Raw genomic sequence first — 9,438 nt, 5'->3', positions numbered from 1 at the left:
GAGATCGCGCCATTGCACTCCAGCCTGGGTAACAAAAGTGAAAACCCGTCTCAAAAAAAAAAAAAAAAAAAAAAAAAAAAAGAAAACAGCTGCCTTCAACTATTCTCCCCCAAAGCTTTGCAGAGCCTTCCGACCTTTCAGAAAACCTGCTCCTCTCCCTACAGTTTCTCCTACCACCGTGACCGATCTCCTACAGTGAGCATGGAAGCCATAGTCCCCAGATGTCTGAGGAAACTAGAGTATGCCTTCCCCAACCCATACTCCACGAAATAAATTGTCATGAGCAAGCGAGAAACAGCCACCTATTATATTAACTATGAACATTTAATTTGATGATGTATCTGATATAGCTGCTAGCATTTTTAGCACACACAGCTAGGAAGTGTTTTTCTTGCCAGGAGCGGTGGCTCAAGCCTGTAATCCCAGTACTTTGGGAGGCAAAGGCGGATGAATCACTTGAGGTCAGGAGTTCGAAACCAGCCTGACCAATGTGGTGAAACCCTGTCTCTACTAAAAATACAAAAATTAGCTGGGCGTGGTGGTGCATGCCTATAGTCCCAGCTGCTTGGGAGGCTGAGGCAGGAGAATGGCTTGAACCCGGGAGGCGGAGGTTGCAGTGAGCCGAGATTGTGCCATTGCGCTCCAGTCTGGGCAATAGAGTGAGACTACATCTCAAAAATAAAAGATTTTTATCGGCCTTTGTGCTGACCAGAGGAGCAAAAATGAGTAAAAAGATTGAAACACGAGGCTGGCATTGCTATACACTTATATCCTTGAGCGCTCGTGGCACCATGGATTAGATGAACACCTTGGAAGCCAATCTGACACCAGACCATCAAAGTCCTTTGACCTGGAGTTCCATTTTGGCAAAACAAAACAAAACAAAAAATAAAGAAAAGATAAAAAAAGAAAATCCCTAAAGTATGTAAAGAGAAGGGAGCTGTGATATTTGGAAATTGTGGGCTTTGAGTAAAGAGGCTGATACTCTCAGCCTGCAAGTTTCGTCATGATCTGAACAATTTAATTCCTCTTTCTAGCCTTCCATCTCTTCCTGCAACATACGGTGTGGTTTTCAATCTCTTCACCACACAGTAAAAGGAAATCGAAATAGATAAAGCCCAAGCCAGGAGCAGTGGCTCATGCCTGCCATTCCAACACTGGGAGGCCGAGGCAGGCAGATCACTTGAGCTCAGGCATTTGAGACCAACCTGGGCAACATGGAGAAACCCCGTCTCTACCAAAAATACAAAAAATTAGCTGGGCATGGTGGTGCATGCCTGTAGTCCCAGTTACTCTGGAGGCTGAGATGGAATGATCTGGTGCGCCTGGGAGGCGGAGGTTGCAGTGGGCCAAGACTGCATTGCTGCACTTCATCCTGGATGACAAAGCAAGATTCCCTCTCAAAAAATAAAAAGAAAGAAAGAAATAGACAAAGCCCAATGCTAGCAATGCTCTGTGACTGATATCTTAGGGTTGGTGGAGAGGGTAGACTTAGCACTTGTGGAAAGAGACATATTTCCTGGGTGCCACAAGGCCACGTGTACCCTGGTAAGACTGACGGGGGAGTGTTGGGCTGCTACCCACCTTTCATCTATTTGTCAGGCAAAAGTGCTTTCAAGATCATTCCACTTGACTGTCTTTTAAATAAAAATAATGTGGGGATGGAATGGAATTGCTGAGTGGCTTGCTGGGTGTATGCTTAAATTTTTAGCAGCTGCCAGACTGCTTTCCATAGTGCTTGTACCATTTTACATCCCCCAGCAGCGTGAGCTTTCCAGTGCCTCCACATCCTTGCCAACACTTGGTGTGGTCACTCTTTTCAGTCTTAGCCTTTCTAACAGTTCTGTGGTGGTATCCTATTGCGGTTTTATTCCGTATGTTTTCCTTGAGACAGAGCCTCACTATGTTGCCCAGGCTGGAGTACAGTGGGCCCATCACAGCTTACTTTCTCTTCAGGAAAGTCCTCCCTGATCTTTCAGTCTAGATTGGAAGCCCAGTAATATACAGTCATGAGGCCCCATAGTCAATCCTTTTGACTATTCGTGCATCTGTAATTTTTTTTTTAGTGTTTTTTTTTTTGTTTGTTTGTTTGTTTGTTTTTTTTGAGATGCAGTTTCACCCAGTCTGGAAGGCAATGGTGAGATCTCAGCTCACTGCAACCTCTGCCTCCTGGGTTCAACCCATTCTCGTGCCTCAGCCTCCCAAATGGGATTAGAGGCACGAGCCACCATACCTTGCTAATTTTTTTATTTTTGGTAGAGACAGGCTTTTGCCATATTGCCCAAGCTGATCTTGAACTCCTGACCTCAAGTGATCCACCCACCTCAGCTTCCTAAAGTGCTGAGATTATAGGTGTGAGCCACTGTGCCTGGCCCAAGGTTGACTCTTAAGACTACAACCTTGCTACTTCAGATTGGTCTGAGGACTGAGATATATCACCTCCTATCCATTAGTTCAGCCCAAGAGGCTGAGGCTGCGGTAAGCTTGATGGCACCACTACACTTCAGCATGGGCAACAGAAGGAGACTCTGCTAATGAATGAACCCATCACTTCTCTGAGCTTCAGTGTCCTCATTTGAAAATGGTTAAAAAAAAAAAAAAAAAAAATTCTTTTCCTGCAGGTACACGAGAAAGTTCAGAAGTGGTGTGTATAAAGTGCTTCCTACTTAGCCAGGCAGTCTGGAGTTTGAAGGCCTACCTTGTCATTCAGGGGCTGTGGAATGGTCTCAGCGTTGGAGCAGAGAGAGGCAGCTGGTGCTCGGTGTCATCCTAACCCCCACAGTCCCTGTTGTAGTTTGCTAGGGCAGCCATGATAAAATACCACAGAGGAGAAGATAAACAACAGAAGCTTATTTTATCACCGTTCTAGAGGCTGGAAGTCCATGCACTTTCCTCCTCTGTAAGAGGTCACAGCGTTTCCCATGAGCTCGTATATGTGGTGGAGGGAGAGGCAGAAGGAGCGGGTGCCATGGGAGCCTGAGCCACCTACTGGGTCACTGGCATCCTGGGACCTGCTTGAACCTGACCCCATACACAGCTCACCCTGGGGTGCTGGAGGCTGCTGTGCACGCCCCAGGTCATTTAGTAGCTCAGACATCACCAGGACATGATGTGTCATTCAGGTCCCAAGGCCCTTGCTGTCCTGGTCAGGCATTCAGACACCACTAGGCACAGGGATAAGCCAAGAGCTGCTTTCCAAATGAAAAGAGTTATCTGCAGGAGGAGCCACGGACTTCCTCTACGACCTCCAGGTCTGCACTCTGAATCTTTTGGAGCTTGTGAAAGGCTGCATAAAATAATACACTGGATTTGGGGTGGTGGAGGGAAAGGCCTGGGAAAGTATAATCCAATTATCTATTTAAACCACCTTGCCCTAGAGAGTATATGGATTTAGTAATGTCATAGCAGGTCCAGTGGAAAAATACAATACATAATTTTTATAATGAAAAGTCATTGCCATTTTATTGTCTGCTCCCCAGTGAAAAAGGCAGAAGTTGAAATGAAAATAGAAAATAAATTGTAACAATATATTTGCCTACTGAAAAAAAAAAATCCACTGGATTTAATACACAGATGCTCTTACACTCACTAATTTCTTAAAACGCTCATCCAGGACTTACTGAGAAGAATAATTTCTAAGTGGAATATTTTAGTGGGAAGGACTGTGGTTCATTTCTATGATCACTCTATCGTGACTGAAACAGTTTGTTATTTTATGATTTGTAGGTATTCCCTCTACCTATTGTTTACTTTCAACCTCTGATGTTTACCCTTATGCAAATTTATCAGCCCCTGATATTTCTTCTTCAAAGCCAGCATGAGGCTAGTCCAACCTGATTTCCTGTTACAGGAAGCAAGGCTTTTGCACCATGGTATTTGTGTAACCAGGTTACAAGATTTAAAAATCTATTGCAAGTGACGGTAACTTAAAAAAAAAAAAAAAAAAAAGAATCAAATATGTGGGCTACTCTGGAAGAAGCAAGCATTGGAATGTAGATTTTGTTTAGTTGCAGAGACATGAACCCGCTTATACACATTTAATTTCCACATTATTCATGGAGAGTCTAAAGTCAATTTCTGCCAACAAAAAACCCAACTTGAAGAGCTGTTTAAATTCTACTGGTGGGACTCAGAAAGGTACAAAGGGGAAGACAGGGGTTAAGAAAAAGGAGAAAAGAGAGAGGCAGAGAGAAATGAAAACGTGACCCAAATGGGAGCCAGACAATGGAGATGCAGAAAAAGCAGCGGAGAGGGACGGAGCGGGAGGTCTGCAGGATCTGAAGATCCTCAGAGAGCAGAGGGGGCAGAGACACTAACACAGAGAGATGGAGGGAGGAGAGAGGCACGGAGAGAGGAGAACTCAGAGAGCCACAGCAGCAGGAAGCGAGCCATAGAGAGACGCAGGAAAGGACTAGGGTGAGACAAGAGAGGGCCCAGGCTTGTGGGTTCTTTTTTTCGAGATGGAGTCTTGCTCTGTTACCCAGACTGGAGTGCAATGGCGAGACCTCGGCTCAGTGCAACCTCCGCCTCCCAGGTTCAAGCAATCCCCCTGCCTCAGCCTCCTGAGCAGTTGGGATTACAGGCACACACCACCACGCCTGGCTAATTTTTGTATTTCGAGTAGAGACAGGGTTTCACCATGTTGGTCAGGCTGTTCTCGAACACCTGACCTCAAGTGATTCTCCCACCTCGGCCTCCCAAAGTGCTGGGATTACAGGTGTGAGCCACCGCGCCCGGCTTGTGTATCATTTTAACAAAGGAAAGGGGTTTGCTCTTCAAGGGAAGTCCCTCATAGAAAAGTGACCTGGAAATACCTGGGAAATTGATGGAGATGCAGGTTCTGGTAGTGAGGTCTGTCTGTGCACACTCGCCTCAGTCTCCAGCATTAGCTGCTTTTATCTTCTGGGTAGATAACACCGTCACAAAAGCAAATGTATGCTCTCTGCTTTTACTTAGATAAAAGGAGAGCCTAGCTCTTCCCTTATCTGCTGATTCTCAGTGGCCTTAAGCTCAAAATAATCCTTATGCCAAAGTGGTGAATTCTGCGGGCGACTTAACTTGATCCCTTTCAGGCCACTGATGAGTCCATCTTTCCCCACCCAGACAGAGTTAAGAGAAACCTGTGATGTGGCTGGGTGGGTTTCTTATTTAAATGTAGAGTCTCATTAAGAACCATTCATTAACTCATTGGGCACTCCTGAGCTCCCGCTCTGTGCCAAGCCCTGTGCTGAATGATACTGAGACCCCAAAGTGAATGAGACCCATCCATGCTCTCAGGTAACTCCCATTTTCAGGAAGGGCACAGACAGGGCAGAGTGCTGAGGCCCGTAAGAGGGTGTGGTGACTGGGAACTCAGCTAGGCTGAGCGTCACCTCTCAGAACTCCCTTCCCGGTAGGGTTCATCTTAGGGTGGGAGCGGGACATACCTGCTGAAAGCAGCCACCATTGTGCACTTCATGCTGGGGAAATCCAGGCAGGAGCCTCCGTGGCTCTTGTCCAAATGCTGCTAATCTTCTAGTTCTGCTGGTCAGCCTGGAGCAGCAGCAGGGCCTGAAACCTCTCCCTTCACCTCAATCCTCTTTCAGCTTCTTCACCTTCCTGGGCCAGGTGTGCGTTGACCTCTGTGACAAAGGTCACTCCCGCAGGTTCCCTGCTCCATCAAGATGAATCAGCAAGAACAGAGGCAGGTTCTGTGGGTCCTGAAAACTTCCACCTTGTGTGGGGGTTCCAGCTTGCTCTTACTCCCCCCTTTCCGTCCATCTTCCCCTCTGCAGGGCCTGCCCTGCAGGCTTGGAGCTCAGGTCGGATGCAGAGACCACAGCCTGACAGGCTTCTGTCATCCAGAGATTGGACCCTGACAGATTCCAGGTGGAGAGATATTTGGGGGTCTAAATGAGGGGCAAACTGGCCTACCGGGGGTGGCAGGGAAGGTTTCCTGGAGGAATTGCTGCTGTTCCTCATCACACTTCCAAATTTTAGTCACGTGCCACTTTTACAATTATCTGGTATCCCTTGCACTATTATTTACTCAAAATTTTTCCTTAAAATGGCTCATTATTTGTCTTTAGCCTTATCTTTTTTTTTTTTTTTTTTTTGAGACGGAGTCTCGCTCTGTTACCCAGGCTGGAGTGCATTGGCACGACCTCCACCTCCCAAGTTCAAGCGATTCTGCAGCCTCAGCCTCCTGAGTAGCTAGGATTACAAGTGCATGCCACCACACCTGGCTTTTTTTTTTTTTTTTTGAATAGAGATGGGGTTTTACCATGTTGGTCAGGCTGCTCTGGAACTCCTGACCTTATGATCTGCCCACCTGGGCCTCCCAAAGTGCTAGGATTACAGGCGTGAGTCACCATACCCAGCCAGCCTTATCTTAAAACAATAATGATTATCCCATCATGGGATTAATATGCTATTTCCAATTCTTTTACTGTAATAGGCACTTAAACATAGCATACAACCCTTTTTGACAACTGTCACGTGTAATCTCTTAGAATCATCTCACGTACCCTACACCACTGACACCTGAAACCTATTTTGGGAAACACTCCTTCAGGTGAATCTTGAAGGATAAACAGAAGTTTAGATGGAACCAAATAGAGGAAGAGTTTTGTGCTGAGAAAGCAGGATGAGAAGTTTCCTGGAAGATGTGATGGAAGCTGCATTAGTTATCCGTTGTTGCCTAGCAAATTACCCCCACAGCTTCAGGTCTTCAAACAGCAACAGGTTTTTGTTTTGGTTTGGTTTTTTGAGATGGAGTTTCACTCATCTTGCCCAGGCTGGAGTGCAATGGTGTGATCTTGGCTCATTGCAACCCCTACCTCCCAGATTCAAGCAATTCTCCTGCTTCAGCCTCCTGAGTAGCTAGGATTACAGGTACAAGCCACCACGCCCAGCAAATTTGTGCATTTTTAGTAGAGGCAGGGTTTCACCATGTTGGCCAAGCTGGTCTCAAACTCCTTACCTCAGGTGATCCACCTTGGCCCCCCAAAGTGCTGGGACTACAGACGTGAGCCACCAACCCCAGCCTCCTATGTCCTTTTGACATGCCCCTTGTAATATGTGATAATTCCCTGCTTTGCACAGCAAATATCCCAGGCTCATCTTATATAATTCTTACTTCAAATCTGAAATCAGGCACATCTCTAAGGAGTCTTGAAGAAGTTTCATTTTCATGGGAAATGGTATTTTTAGAGACTATAAACACTACGGGTGCTGTTTGCTACTGTTAACATATATAGCTAGAAAAAGACATTCTTTAGAAAAAGAAATGCTTTTCCTGAGTTCACACTAGTATTTCCCATGCAAATGAAAGATTCTTGGGTTTTAATTTAAATGCATTGGTTTCATATTTCTATCTCTTTTCTCTGGCCTTGATGCATAATTATTTATTTGCTATTTGTTTTGAAATAATCATACAACTGTTTGCACCAAGAATAACAGTACTGAATTCAGTTAAGATTCATTTCTTTCTTTTTTTTTTTTTTTTTTGAGTCAGTTTCGCTCGTTACCCAGGCTGGAGTGCAATGGCACAATCTTGGCTCACCGCAACCTCTGCCTCCTGGGTTCAGGCAATTCTCCTGCCTCAGCCTCCTGAGTAGCTGGGATTACAGGCACGCGCCACCATGCCCAGCTAATTTTTTGTATTTTTAGTAGAGACGGGGTTTCACCATGTTGACCAGGATGGTCTCGATCTCTTGACCTCGTGATCCACCCGCCTCGGCCTCCCAAAGTGCTGGGATTACAGGCGTGAGCCACCGCGCCCGGCAAGATTCATTTCTTTCAGTCAGCAGGATCTCACTAGAGTTGTCCAGTCATTGTACACAGGTAAAGTAGCCGGAAATAATTTTCCCCTGTGTTACTACACAACCAACTTTCCACCCACAGTCATTTCCACCAGTTTAGTTTTCACTTTTAGAAATGGCTTAGCTCTTATGTTTTACTTTTTTTTTTTTTTTTTTTTTTGAGACAGAGTCTGACTCTGCCGCCTAGGCTTCAGTGCAGTGGCACGATCTGTGCTCACTGCAACCTCCGCTTCCTGGGTTCAAGCGATTCTCCTGCATCAGCCTCCCAACAAATATATGTTTCAGCCAATTCCCACTGAAATATATATTTCAGAAAGGAGAAAACTGATCCCAGATAGAAGGTATGGGATGCAAAAAGTCATGAAGAGCAAAGAAAGTGGCAAATACATGTAAAAATGTAAATGTACTTGGTATAAATAATGCTAATGATGTCTAGCGGGATTACACCAAGATACACTAAAAATTCCCTGCAAGGTTAGTAAGTATGTAATTCAGGGAGAGTAGGCAGTCAGTGAAGCTAAGTAAATCTAAGGTCATTTTATTATTCAGGAAAAAGGCAAAGGTTTAAATTGACTTTAGATTTTGGTAAGCTGGGATTACAAGCACATGCCACCACGCCCGGTTTTATATATATATACATTTTTTTTTTTTTTTTTGGTATTTTCTAGTAGAGATGTTGGCCAGGCTGGTCTCGAACTCCTGGCCTCAAGTGATCCACCCGCCTCGGCCTCCCAAAGTGTTGGGATTACAGGCGTGAGCCACCGCGACCGGCCTTATTTTGTTTTTAATGATGTAAAATATTTACCCGGTTACTCAGTCAACTATGAAGCAAAAGGCTTAATAGCTTACATTCCATCTCAGTCCCCACCTAGTTCCCTCCCTCCTCCTGTAGGTGAATAAGTTTGATTTTTTGGTTTATTCTTCCACTGCTTCTTTCAAAAGTGTAGGCAACTATGTTTATGTATTAGCATTTCACACCTCTTCTGAAAGGGGTAGCATTTTAATATATAATCTACTACAATTTGTTTTTTCCTTTCCAACCTTTTATTTGAAACGTTTCAAGCCCATGAAAAAGGTGAAAGAATTGTACAATCAACACCCTTATATCTTTCACCAAGATTCACCAATTGTTAATATTTTGCCATATTTGCTTGATTGATTTTTAGATTTTTTCTCTGAATCTATATACGTGTGTATGTATGTGTATGCATGTATCTTAATTGTCTGTGTATACACACACAGAGAAGGAATGAAATATATATATATATAAATTGACTTTAGACTTTGATAAGTGAATCATGCATCCTATAATTTCTTTTTTAAAAAAAGACATCCGGCCGGGCGCGGTGGCTCACGCCTATAATTCCAGCACTTTGGGAGGCCGAGGCGGGTGGATCACGAGGTCAAGAGATCGAGACCATCCTGGTCAACATGGTGAAACCCCGTCTCTACTAAAAATACAAAAAATTAGCTGGGCGTGGTGGTGCGTGCCTGTAATCCCAGCTACTGAGGAGGCTGAGGCAGGAGAATTGCCTGAACCCAGGAGGCGGAGGTTGCTGTGAGCCGAGATTGCGCCGTTGCACTCCAGCCTGGGTAACAAGAGCGAAACTCTGTCTCAAAAAAAAAAAAAAAAAAG

The 9,438-nt window shown here is 44.9% G+C and overlaps 1 protein-coding gene across 1 annotated transcript in view; it reads right to left on the bottom strand.

The window, feature by feature from the left end:
- CD177 (CD177 molecule) overlaps nucleotides 1-4,912 on the bottom strand; it is a 20,190-nt gene extending 15,278 nt beyond the window's left edge. Inside the window, exon 1 of the mRNA XM_032262833.1 lies at nucleotides 4,815-4,912. The gene's annotated coding sequence lies outside the window, so the exon portion shown is untranslated. The remainder of the gene's footprint in view (nucleotides 1-4,814) is intronic.
- Between the last annotated feature and the right edge of the window lie 4,526 nt (nucleotides 4,913-9,438).

Source organism: Sapajus apella, unplaced genomic scaffold (genome assembly GCF_009761245.1).
Source record: "Sapajus apella isolate SASKATOON/1434 unplaced genomic scaffold, GSC_monkey_1.0 scaffold130, whole genome shotgun sequence".
Taxonomy (NCBI): Eukaryota; Metazoa; Chordata; class Mammalia; order Primates; family Cebidae; genus Sapajus; species Sapajus apella.
The sequence above is the reverse complement of the archived record's forward strand: the minus strand, read 5'-3'. Positions and strand labels throughout refer to the sequence as shown.